This window comes from Ruditapes philippinarum, unplaced genomic scaffold (genome assembly GCF_026571515.1).
Source record: "Ruditapes philippinarum isolate M1 unplaced genomic scaffold, ASM2657151v2 ctg5177_1_1_1_1, whole genome shotgun sequence".
Lineage (NCBI taxonomy): Eukaryota > Metazoa > Mollusca > Bivalvia > Venerida > Veneridae > Ruditapes > Ruditapes philippinarum.
This window is the reverse complement of record NW_026856062.1, coordinates 2,791-15,163: the sequence shown is the minus strand read 5'-3', so window position 1 is coordinate 15,163 and position 12,373 is coordinate 2,791.

The following is a 12,373-nucleotide window of genomic DNA, read 5'->3' as shown; positions in this document are numbered from 1 at the left end:
GGATAAACATCCTCATGTATCAATTAATTAAAGATTGAACAAAACAATTATCGGAGTCTTAAAAGTATCGATATCTAACTCTTGATAAATCGTGTTGACTTTATAAGCTGTAGACAAAAAACATGACAAATTACAAAGTACAAATAGCAATGTGTCTGAAAGACACAGATGTCCCCGCTATATATGTTAGGATACAAAATTTATGATAAGACAAAGTAAAGTATTGTCAAATCATTGATTGTCACAATTTCTAACACATGTGTTATGCTTTGTAACACCGCACTTTGGGGTCAAACGCACTTAAGGGTCCGACCCCAAAGTGCGATAAACTTCACAGCGCACTTTGGAGTCAAACGCACTTTGGGGTCAAAATCAAGAAAACTAACTCCAAAATGCGTTGATATGCAAAATTGTTCATTATAATCATTTCTCTCAAGTATGGAACATATTAAATAAGTGAAACTTTTCTACAGATAATGAAAACATAATTGTTGTTGTTGTTGTTGTTTAAAGCCGATTCAAAAGTTGAAATTTATTTGTCAATATTTTTCAAACAAGATGGTAAACTTTTGTAAGTTCTGTATTTATGTCTAGAATACAGTAGAGTTTAATAATATAAAGTTTTAAACACCTTTTGAAAACGTTTCATTTATACAATTAATACGTTAACAAAAGTAAATAATTAATACATGGAGAGGATTTTTTACACGAAGGACGGAGTTCTTATGATAACTTGTGAGGAGTTCTTATGATTACTGTCACGGAGGTCCTGGAAAACGATACGGATTTTTTCGGAACACTTTATTGTAAACTGGAGAAACAAAATAATAAAATGGTATTTTTCACTAAACTTTATTGAAAAGTCAGTGCTCTTCATCAAGCCTATTTTTCGATGTACAAAATCTGCGTAAGCAAAAAATTTTATTAAATGAAAAAAAACAAAAAAACACAAGAAACGAAGGTAAGAATAAAATATCTCTTGAACCGACAAAATCCGTAACTTTTTCCAAGAACTCTGGAACAGTTATCATAAGAACCACTAGCAAGTTATCATAGGATTTCCATCCTTAACGTAACAGTTAACATTTCATCTCCCTTGATAAGTACAGTGAGTTAGCCAATAGCGGATCAGTCAGTAATTTAACGAAATATTCTTTTAACAGTTTTGAGCTTAAAAATGCTTTTCCCTGCGGGCTTGGTACGCGTTTAATTTGTGATGCATGGAGGAGCACGTGACCTGTTTTCGGTATATGGAGGAGCATGTGATCTATTAACCGTACATGATTGGTTAATTGACCATTTCGAAAACCTAGCTAAATACCGTTTGCCGGTACGTTACGGATTTACCTCGAATTACATCTGATTAAGAACATAAAACTATTACGTGATATTTCCAATTTTCTATAATTATTTTACCGTTGAAGGTAGAAAATCTTGCATGATGTGTTTGAAAAAAAATATTATCAATGTTTCTTTAATATCTATCTCAAATTTTACAAACAATAAATTGTTTATAGTGAAAAACTACACAATTAAAACATTCGTAGTGGCATCTGCCATAATAAATAGAGATATTTTTTGTGTAAACTTGTGTGTTATCTATATTTTTGCACGGAATTATTCATACAATGGTATTTAATCATTTTCTTAAAAAGAAATATCGTAATTGTTTTATGTTCGACATTCTCTCCGGTCTCCGGTCTTCAACGGTCACCAGTCTCCATAGACCTTCTTCTATTGATCGATTATTTTCAACTATATTCCTGATACAAACGTTTATTTATTTTTCCCCAAACAATGTTGAAAATAGTTAAATGAAATATCTTTATATCATTAAAAATGTTTCCCGCAGGAAACTATTTTACTTGTTACCTAACAGGCATGTGTATTAGGATGTTAGCTACTTGACAGCAGAAGAAAAATGTAAACATCCGTGTAATTCACCCAGATGCTTAACCAAGCGTTTCCGTTTCTCGTAAAATTTAGCGCCGTTGACAACGCATATTTGAAATTGTTGCCTTATTTATCATAAAAACTCGAAAGATATTGGATCAAAGCTGGTAGATATTTGATGCCCAATATGTTAACTATATACCTACAACACCAACCGTTTAAAAAATACTTGAGGAATTATTTTGATAACGCTATTCAAATGAATTGCACCAAGTTGTCCAAAAGCGGATCATGCAATTTTATAGGAAGGGACCGCCTCAAAGTTATACCACAGGTGGCAGTATCAGTGTTTGGACACCCCACCCCTATCTGCCCCTGGACCCCTACTACAACCCTGAAAAAAAAATTAATTCAACACTCTAAGGCTTACTATAAGGTACAAAATACAAAACCACCGATGAAATTATAAAAAAAAAATTTTTTTCCACTATCAAAATTATAGTTATAGAAAGGTGAAAAGCCTACTATATATTCATTTGCCAAACAATGTGGAACACGGGAAATCGTCGTTTCGGCGACTGAGGCGCATTCCGAAGGCATTTTGCTGCATCATTCATTTACATCAATAAAAAGAACTTGAATTCCACAGCTTACTTAATTCAAGTCCAATGAAAATCAATATTCTATCGATTTTTTCTATTTCACGGTAATTTTTGACTTGTCGTTGCCATTTTGGATTCTGATACCTGTGTGTTATACGCGATCTGATTGGACGTCCAATTTGGCTCGTCCAATCAGATCGCGTATTTCAACCCAGGTATCAGACTGCAAAATGGCTACGACAATTCAAAAAATACCGTGAAACAGAAAAAATCGGAATGATAGTGATATTCGTTGGACTTGAATTAGATAAGCTGTGGAATTCTAGTTCTTTTTATTGATGTTAATGAATGATGCAGCGAAATCCCGCCGGAATGCGCCTCAGTCGCCGAAACGACGATTTCCCGTGTTCCACATTGTATGGCAAATGAACATATAGTAGGCTTTTCACCTTTCTATAACTATAATTTTGATAGTGGAAATTTTTTTTTTTTTAATTTCATCGGTGGTTTTGTATTTTGTACCTTATAGTAAGCCTTAGAGTGTTGAATTAATTTTTTTTTCAGGGTTGTAGTAGGGGTCCAGGGGCAGATAGGGGTGGGGTGTCCAAACACTGATACTGCCACCTGTGAGTTATACAACCTGTTATATAAAGTATTTTTTTTACAAAATTTTAGTTTGTAGACCAAATAAATAAATAAATGATATAAAGTTTAAATGATTTATGTTAATATCACAACTGAATTATGCAGTCCATGCCAAAAAAAGTATTTTATGCAGTATAAACAGCTGCAACAGTTAAATACTGTTACAGGCTTCATGTACGTAGGTATCCAGTTTTTTTCCAGACTAGATATAACATCATAAATCATTGTTATTGAATAAATCAGATACAAAGAACATATTTTTTTTATTCAGCTATTTATATGACATATATATTGAGACTGATCTTCACCCAGCGTCTGTGTCCTGATTTCAGTTTAAAATTTTTGTGCAGTAATTTTACAGTAAAATAATTTTTACATATACATTTTTTTCTTTAAGCATCAACTTCAAATCATAATGTTCCTTATAATCAATCACATCTTATGTGACAAGGTTGATAACTCTGGCAAAACTATTTCCGTAATTATCTCCCCTTGGATTAAGATTTTTCATTACAAATATTTTTTTTTACTGCAACTTCTTTATTTCTTAATGTATCCACTTCAAACTTCAAATATATGTTCCTTTACATCATCGCCAACATGATTTGTGAAAGACTTTTTACAGAATTATTCCTACAGGATATGTGACTCCAAATGTATGTAGTATATTTTAAGACTAGGCTTTAACTTAAAATTTTGTTAAAAATTTAATAAAACTAAATTATTTTATTACTTCTCCATTTTCTTCATTTCTCAAGGCATCTACGTTACTTATTATCGCCAACATCACATGTGATAAATTTGTTACTCTAAAATGAACATTTCTGTAATTTACGCTATGTTATTTTATTCTTTTTTACTTAAATTACATATTTTTTAAGCTGTTGCTAGTGATTGTGACATATTGTGACATAGAAGTTCAGATCCATTTGTCTGCACAATCAGAATTATTATTACATTGCCTTTTATGAATGATAGTCAGAATTATTTTACACTAGTACATGTATTTTGTTATGATTTTGTTCGTTTTTTATTGCAGATTTTTCTAAGGAGGAGTAAAGAAGTATATGTTGAAAATTTTGTTTGTTATTCTTAAAAAATAAATCCTAATCATAACATGAAAATTTCTAAATATTGCACTTTTAGCTTTTGTACGTTTCACAGCAGCAGCAACAACAAACAACAACAACAACAACACATAAAGGTTACAGTTTCTTTAATCAAGTTTTACATAGAATGTGTTTTCATGAGAAGCTTTGTCCCCTGTAATCATGACAAAATGAATATGCATTTAATGTCAACCATTTGTCTTGTGGTTGTTGCCTACACAAATCATTGGGAGCAGTTATCTAGTTCACCATTATTACAATCATAACATTACTATGTTAACCACAATCATTCAGTTGCCTCTTGAATTCTTTACTTAATGGTACCCGTTACACTCTGATATTCAGGGGTGACACATATTTGTGCAATATTTTCTTTGTTCAGGACGAATTTGACAGAAAAATCGTGTTTTGAGACAATCCCCAATTCGTATGTCACGTGATCCGCTAATGGCTGATTTGACCCTAGTCCAACTAAATAGACTTGTCAAAGAGACACAGAGATAATTTTGGACGGGCGCTGTCTTTTTCCAAGTCCAACCACGAACTGCATTTTTATGCACGGACGCTTCCCAATTAGAAGTTGTTGGGAGCGAAAACTAGAAAAGTTTCAAAGAAACGGTCTACATTACCTGAAAGAGAATCGTTTTTATGCAAGGTTCCAAATTATCATACTTCAAAGTCGAACAGAAGTCTAAATATTCCACTTTAATTTTTTAATCGTTGAAAATTATTGAAAGCGGCCATATTGGAAAGCGGTGTCATGGTAAAATTGTAAATTTCCATGGTGTAACACAGGTATCGGCGGCAATCGATTGTATTTGCCAAGCTTTATTATACAATTTGTTTATGTTATTTATATGAATTTTTGCAGGAATAACTCTTTTATTCACACACAAATATTTCAGCATTAAAAAGAGAATGTAAAAAGGAAATTCTGATAACCTTACTTAGAAATTAAATAGTTTATGATGTCCGATGTCAGATCATACTGCATTTAAGTCCGTTTAAATTGTCAAATTAGATATTATTAAGTTGGATTTTTTAACATCTGTGATCATTAGGTGAAATTTCTGAACTACCTTTTTATTTTATAACCCTGCCATGATTTCCCACATACGAAAATGCAATGTAATTGTAGGTACATCTTAATGAATTATAATTATACTATACATGATGAAGCAAAGACGAATTTCAATTTATATTACACTCCATATCAATTTCTAGTTTTTTTATCTTTAAAAGAAATTGAGGACGGTTGTGTAGGGGAAGAAGTTCAAAACAACCAAAAATAACTTTAAAATTCTGAAAAAAAAAATCTTAAAATTTCAAACTATAAAATGGAATTTCAGACAGTCCTCAGTAAAATACAATTGTCGCACAGATATGACGGGGTTTATGATAAAAACGCAGCAAGCGGAAAATTAGTGACCGTTATTTAGACGTTGAATAGCATAACAATGTAAGACAGATGGGAGAAATGTTAGAACGACTGTCGCAAAAGGACACCAAAACCTCTGATAAATTTAAAATTCCATGTTATCTAGTTCCCGCTTTTCATTGAACGGCACCTCGAATGTGTCACATTGAAAGTTCCATGATTACCGCCGTATTATGTACACATCTGTGGATGTTGATTAAAAATTTCAACATTATTATGTTTAAGTGATCAATTCTGTTTAAACCGGCGAAAGGGAGCACTTGCACCTACCAGAGCCGTCTTTGGCACTCATGTGTATTTATGTTTCGATTTTGCAGTTTCAGGCGTTTTTGGTGGGTTTTTTTTTTGGAGGGTGGATACCTGTATGTGGATAAGTTTTTTCTGTTTAATTTACATTTCTTTGCTTGCTTGCCGAACCTTGTATTGATAATCATTATCAGTTACGGTTTGTAACGGTTTGACAGTAAGAAAAAAAAGTCTGTAAAATGGGTCAAACCGTTCACGCCAAATTAATTAGGCTAATTTGACCCGTTATTGGCATGTTTACTAGATGTTTGAAAAGGGTAAATGCATCATGATGCATTCAAAATACAAATTCACAATAAGTATACCGTAAATGAGGAATAAAAATACTTCAAATCTACATACATTTATTTAAGAATTTAAAAATCATTCGTTCATAATCACTAAAAGTTTCACTAGTGATCCGCTATTGGCTAACTCACTGTAACCATTAAGCGTCTGCTTTTATCATTATTATGAAACAATTCTAATGTCAAAAGAACCGCTCAGGTATATTACTTTGAAAAATGTCACAATATAATAATTCTAAAATTTGTCTAGATGTGCATAACGTTGATTCTAAGTTGTCAATTATATATAGTGAGAGTCAATTATATATAGTGAAAAATATGGTTTGGAATATTTAATTATTTGGGCTTTCTTTAGGGATTCATTTTTATTCTTATTTTAATGGAAGTTACATGTACAAACATTAAATTGTTATTTCATCGTTAAATCAATATTTGATCTTTTGTTTATTGTTATTTTTATGATTGTGATCTATGATATCAAAGAATAATAAAAAATATATAAAAACACTCGCACACTTGGCATTTCGGCGCCCGTAAATTTTTTTCCAAAAAAAAAAATAGCGTTCTTACACCTTACATTCAAGGCAGGCCGCCAAAATTGTCATGAAATTTTTGAAACAGAAAAAAGATTGAAATATTTGATCTTTTGTTTTGTTATTTTTATGATTGTGATCTATGATATTAAAGAATAATAAAAAAAATTATGAAAACTCTCGCACACATGGCACTTCGGCGCCCGTAATTTTTTTCCAAAAAAAAAATAGCGTTCTTACACCTTATATTCAAGGCAGGCCGCCAAAATTGAAGCGGCTCAGTTTTTAGTAAGTATTCAGTTCTCATGAAATTTTTGAAACAGAAAAAAAGATTGAAATGACAAATTTGAGAATAGCGAGCAGAAATCCTATTGCACGGGATGATTCTAAAAGGAAATCGGGAAACATTGTTTATGTGTGTTGATTTCTCGTGCAAAACCAAAATGGCGCGTTCCAAAAGTTTGTATTGCAGAAGGATTTTTTTAGTAAGTTTTTTTGTGCGCCCACTTTGGGGCGGGGATTTAGATTTACCCTTGTCCGTCCGTCCGTTCGTTCTCTTCTGTGTCGCACGTAGCTCCAAAAGTATTTGACGTAGGACTTCATGAAACTATAGAAATGTGGATCAGCATGTGTAATTGTGTACCTGGCTATTTTTGTCTGGATAAATTTAGTATTTTAAGAGTTATTGCCCCTGACTAAGTAAAAATTTACAATTTTCAACTTGTGTTGCACGTAACTCAACAAGTATTTGACCTAGTGTCATGAAACTTTACAGGAATGTTGATCATCATGTGCACCTGGTGTTTCGCTTGTGAATTTATTTTGTTTTCTTAGAGTAATTGCCCTTGACTTAGTAAAATTTTACAATTTTCAACTTGTGTCGCACATAACTCGGCAAGTATTTGACCTAGTGTTATGAAACTTTACAGGAATATGTTATCAGCATGTGCAGTTGTGCACCTGGGGTTTAGCTTGTGAATTTATTTTGTTTTTTTAGAGTTATTGCCCTTGACTAAGTAAATATTTATTTGCAATTTTCAACTTGTTTCACGAGTAGCTCAAAAAGTATTTGACCTAGAGTCATGAAACTTAACAGGAATGTTGATCAGCATGTGTAGTTGTGTACCTGGGTATTTTCATGTGGATATGTTTAGTATTTTTTTTTTGTTATTGCCCTTGTCTTCGTAAAAATTTAAGATTTTCAATTTGTGTTGCAAGAAACTCAAAAAGTATTTGATCTAGTGTCATGAAACTTTACAGGAATGTTGCTCAACATGTGAAGTTGTGCACCAGGGGTTTCACTTGTTGATTTGTTCTGTTTTGTCAGATTTATTGCCCTTGACTTAGTGAAAACCATTCCATTATGTTGTGTTATTTGTTCCTCTCGACCAACTTTACAGGAATAATGATCAGTATCACTGTGAAGCTATGCACCTGGGGTTTTGCATGTATTTGTTTTTCAGTTTGTTAGAGTCATTGCCCTTGACTTAGTATAAATTTGCGATTTTCAACTTGTTCTTGCATAACATATTTGACCTGTAGGTCTGAAAGTTTACAGAAATGTTGGTCAGCCATGTACTTATGCACCTTGGAGTTTCCTTGTGGATTTATTCAGTATTTGCAAAGTTCTTGCCTTTGACTTAGTAAACGATTTTTAGCTTTCAACTTGTGGCACATGTAGCCTAAAAATAATTGACCTAAAGTCATAAGATTGACAAAACAGTGGGGTGTGGGGGCACCCGTGTCCTATGGACACATTTCTAGTTTCCACAGATATTATCTGTCTTCCATTAATGTAAAACCCCTCATAGGGACGTAGACATTATTATTGGTCCTACCATTTCACATGAAGGATTTACGAGTAACATTTTCTTGGTAAAGCCGGCCCTCTACCAACTCCGGGGTCATTTCGGCCCCTTATGAAAAACCTATTAGTATATTGATTATTAAGTTAATAATTTTTTTAGGAGTAAATAACTATGAAATAATTCAGACGTATGATCAGTTACAAACAGAAATTTAAAAAGTCCCCAGCTTATTGTTTGAACAGGCTGGTCACATTGCCCGCTCAGGCTCATTATAACAGATGCCAGCATCCCTTAAATTCCTAAAAAATCCTAATTTTTTTCAGGTTAAGTTTTCTTTTTATTTCATGCTTTTTAAGTGATTTTAAGGATTTGTTACTGATTTTGCCCTGTGACGTCGCACATTCTCCTTTAGGACGTCATCATGATGTCTCATCATCAATTTTGAAATAGTTAGGTTAATCTTTCTCTAATTTTGTTACATTTTTATTTATATTCATTTTTAAAATTATTAATTTAAATTTAGTTGACTTTTAGATATATATAATTATTCCCTTTTGTACCAATATAATAAATTCTGATTCAGAGACGCTTACTTTTTGTACAAAGGAAATTAAACCTTTCTTGGATTTTTGATGAGAAAGAATTAATAATACTTTGATTAAAACATTTTGATACAGAAGGTTATCATGCTTTAATTTAAATTTTAAAAGGATATTATGATTTAGTAATACTTGGATCCAGAAGAATAATTTAACTTAATTAGATTTAAATCTAAATTTTGAGGAAATTGAATCACATGCATATTCAAAATACCTTAAACCGTTTGTTTAGAAAGTTTAATAATTCATTATTTTTATTTTTTTATTTAGAGAGTTGATATGTATATATGATATAAAAGCAAACCAGTCAAGCAAAAGGTCATCCATTTTAGACATAATAATATTAACATATTTTTTTTTTAAAAAAATTCTTATTTATTAATTCATTTAAAGCATTATTACAATTACAATCTTAAGATTAAATATACAATAAAAGCATCTTTATGCTCATATTATCAAATTCACTGAATCATCAGGTAATGTAATTAGACCAGGAAAAATCATACTGTTAACAACATAAACTCTGATTTACTTCATTATATTGATTGTGGGATAAACATCCTCATGTATCAATTAATTAAAGATTGAACAAAACAATTATCGGAGTCTTAAAAGTATCGATATCTAACTCTTGATAAATCGTGTTGACTTTATAAGCTGTAGACAAAAAACATGACAAATTACAAAGTACAAATAGCAATGTGTCTGAAAGACACAGATGTCCCCGCTATATATGTTAGGATACCAAATTTATGATAAGACAAAGTAAAGTATTGTCAAATCATTGATTGTCACAATTTCTAACACATGTGTTATGCTTTGTAACACCGCACTTTGGGGTCAAACGCACTTAAGGGTCCGACCCCAAAGTGCGATAAACTTCACAGCGCACTTTGGAGTCAAACGCACTTTGGGGTCAAAATCAAGAAACTAACCCCAAAATGCGTTGATATGCAAAATTGTTCATTATAATCATTTCTCTCAAGTATGGAACATATTAAATAAGTGAAACTTTTCTACAGATAATGAAAACATAATTGTTGTTGTTGTTGTTGTTGTTGTTTAAAGCCGATTCAAAAGTTGAAATTTATTTGTCAATATTTTTCAAACAAGATGGTAAACTTTTGTAAGTTCTGTATTTATGTCTAGAATACAGTAGAGTTTAATAATATAAAGTTTTAAACACCTTTTGAAAACGTTTCATTTATACAATTAATACGTTAACAAAAGTAAATAATTAATACACGGAGAGGATTTTTTACACGAAGGACGGAGTTCTTATGATAACTTGTGAGGAGTTCTTATGATTACTGTCACGGAGGTCCTGGAAAACGATACGGATTTTTTCGGAACACTTTATTGTAAACTGGAGAAACAAAATAATAAAATGGTATTTTTCACTAAACTTTATTGAAAAGTCAGTGCCTAAACTTTATTGAAAAGTCAGTGCTCTTCATCAAGCCTATTTTTCGATGTACAAAATCTGCGTAAGCAAAAAATTTTATTAAATGAAAAAAAAAAAACACACACACACAAGAAACGAAGGTAAGAATAAAATATCTCTTGAACCGACAAAATCCGTAACTTTTTCCAAGAACTCTGGAACAGTTATCATAAGAACCACTAGCAAGTTATCATAGGATTTCCATCCTTAATGTAACAGTTAACATTTCATCTCCCTTGATAAGTACAGTGAGTTAGCCAATAGCGGATCATAGCCAATAACGGATCAGTCAGTAATTTAACGAAATATTCTTTTAACAGTTTTGAGCTTAAAAATGTTTTTCCCTGCGGGCCGGAGCCCGCAGGGTATTGGTACGCGTTTAATTTTTGATGCATGGAGGAGCACGTGACCTGTTTTCGGTATATGGAGGAGCATGTGATCTATTAACCGTACATGATTGGTTAATTGACCATTTCGAAAACCTAGCTAAATACCGTTTGCCGGTACGTTACGGATTTACCTCGAATTACATCTGATTAAGAACATAAAACTATTACGTGATATTTCCAATTTTCTATAATTATTTTACCGTTGAAGGTAGAAAATCTTGCATGATGTGTTTGAAAAAAAATACATTCGTAGTGGCATCTGCCATAATAAATAGAGATATTTTTGTGTAAACTTGTGTGTTATCTATATTTTGCACGGAATTATTCATACAATGGTATTTATTATTTAATCACTTTCTTAAAAAGAAATATCGTAATTGTTTTATGTCCGACATTCTCTCCGGTCTCCGGTCTTCAACGGTCACCAGTCTCCATAGACCTTCTTCTATTGATCGATTATTTTCAACTATATTCCTGATACAAACGTTTATTTATTTTTCCCCAAACAATGTTGAAAATAGTTAAATGAAATATCTTTATATCATTAAAAATGTTTCCCGCAGGAAACTATTTTACTTGTTACCTAACAGGCATGTGTATTAGTATGTTAGCTACTTGACATCCGTGTAATTCATATCAGATTCACTCCGATGCTTAACCAAGCGTTTCCGTTTCTCGTGAAATTTAGCGCCGTTGACAACGCATATTTGAAATTGTTGCCTTATTTATCATAAAAACTCGAAAGATATTGGATCAAAGCTGGTAGATATTTGATGCCCAATATGTTAACTATATACCTACAACACCAACCGTTTAAAAAATACTTGAGGAATTATTTTGATAACGCTATTCAAATGAATTGCACCAAGTTGTCCAAAAGCGGATCATGCAATTTTATAGGAAGGGACCGCCTCAAAGTTATACCACAGGTGGCAGTATCAGTGTTTGGACACCCCACCCCTATCTGCCCCTGGACCCCTACTACAACCCTGAAAAAAAATTAATTCAACAGTCTAAGGCTTACTATAAGGTACAAAATACAAAACCACCGATGAAATTATAAAAAAAATTTTTTTTCCACTATCAAAATTATAGATATAGAAAGGTGAAAAGCCTACTATATGTTCATTTGCCATACAATGTGGAACACGGGAAATCGTCGTTTCGGCGACTGAGGCGCATTCCGGCGGGATTTCGCTGCATCATTCATTAACATCAAGTTATACAACCTGTTATATAAAGTATTTTTTTTACAAAATTTTAGTTTGTAGACCAAATAAATAAATAAATGATATGAAGTTTAAATGATTTATGTTAATA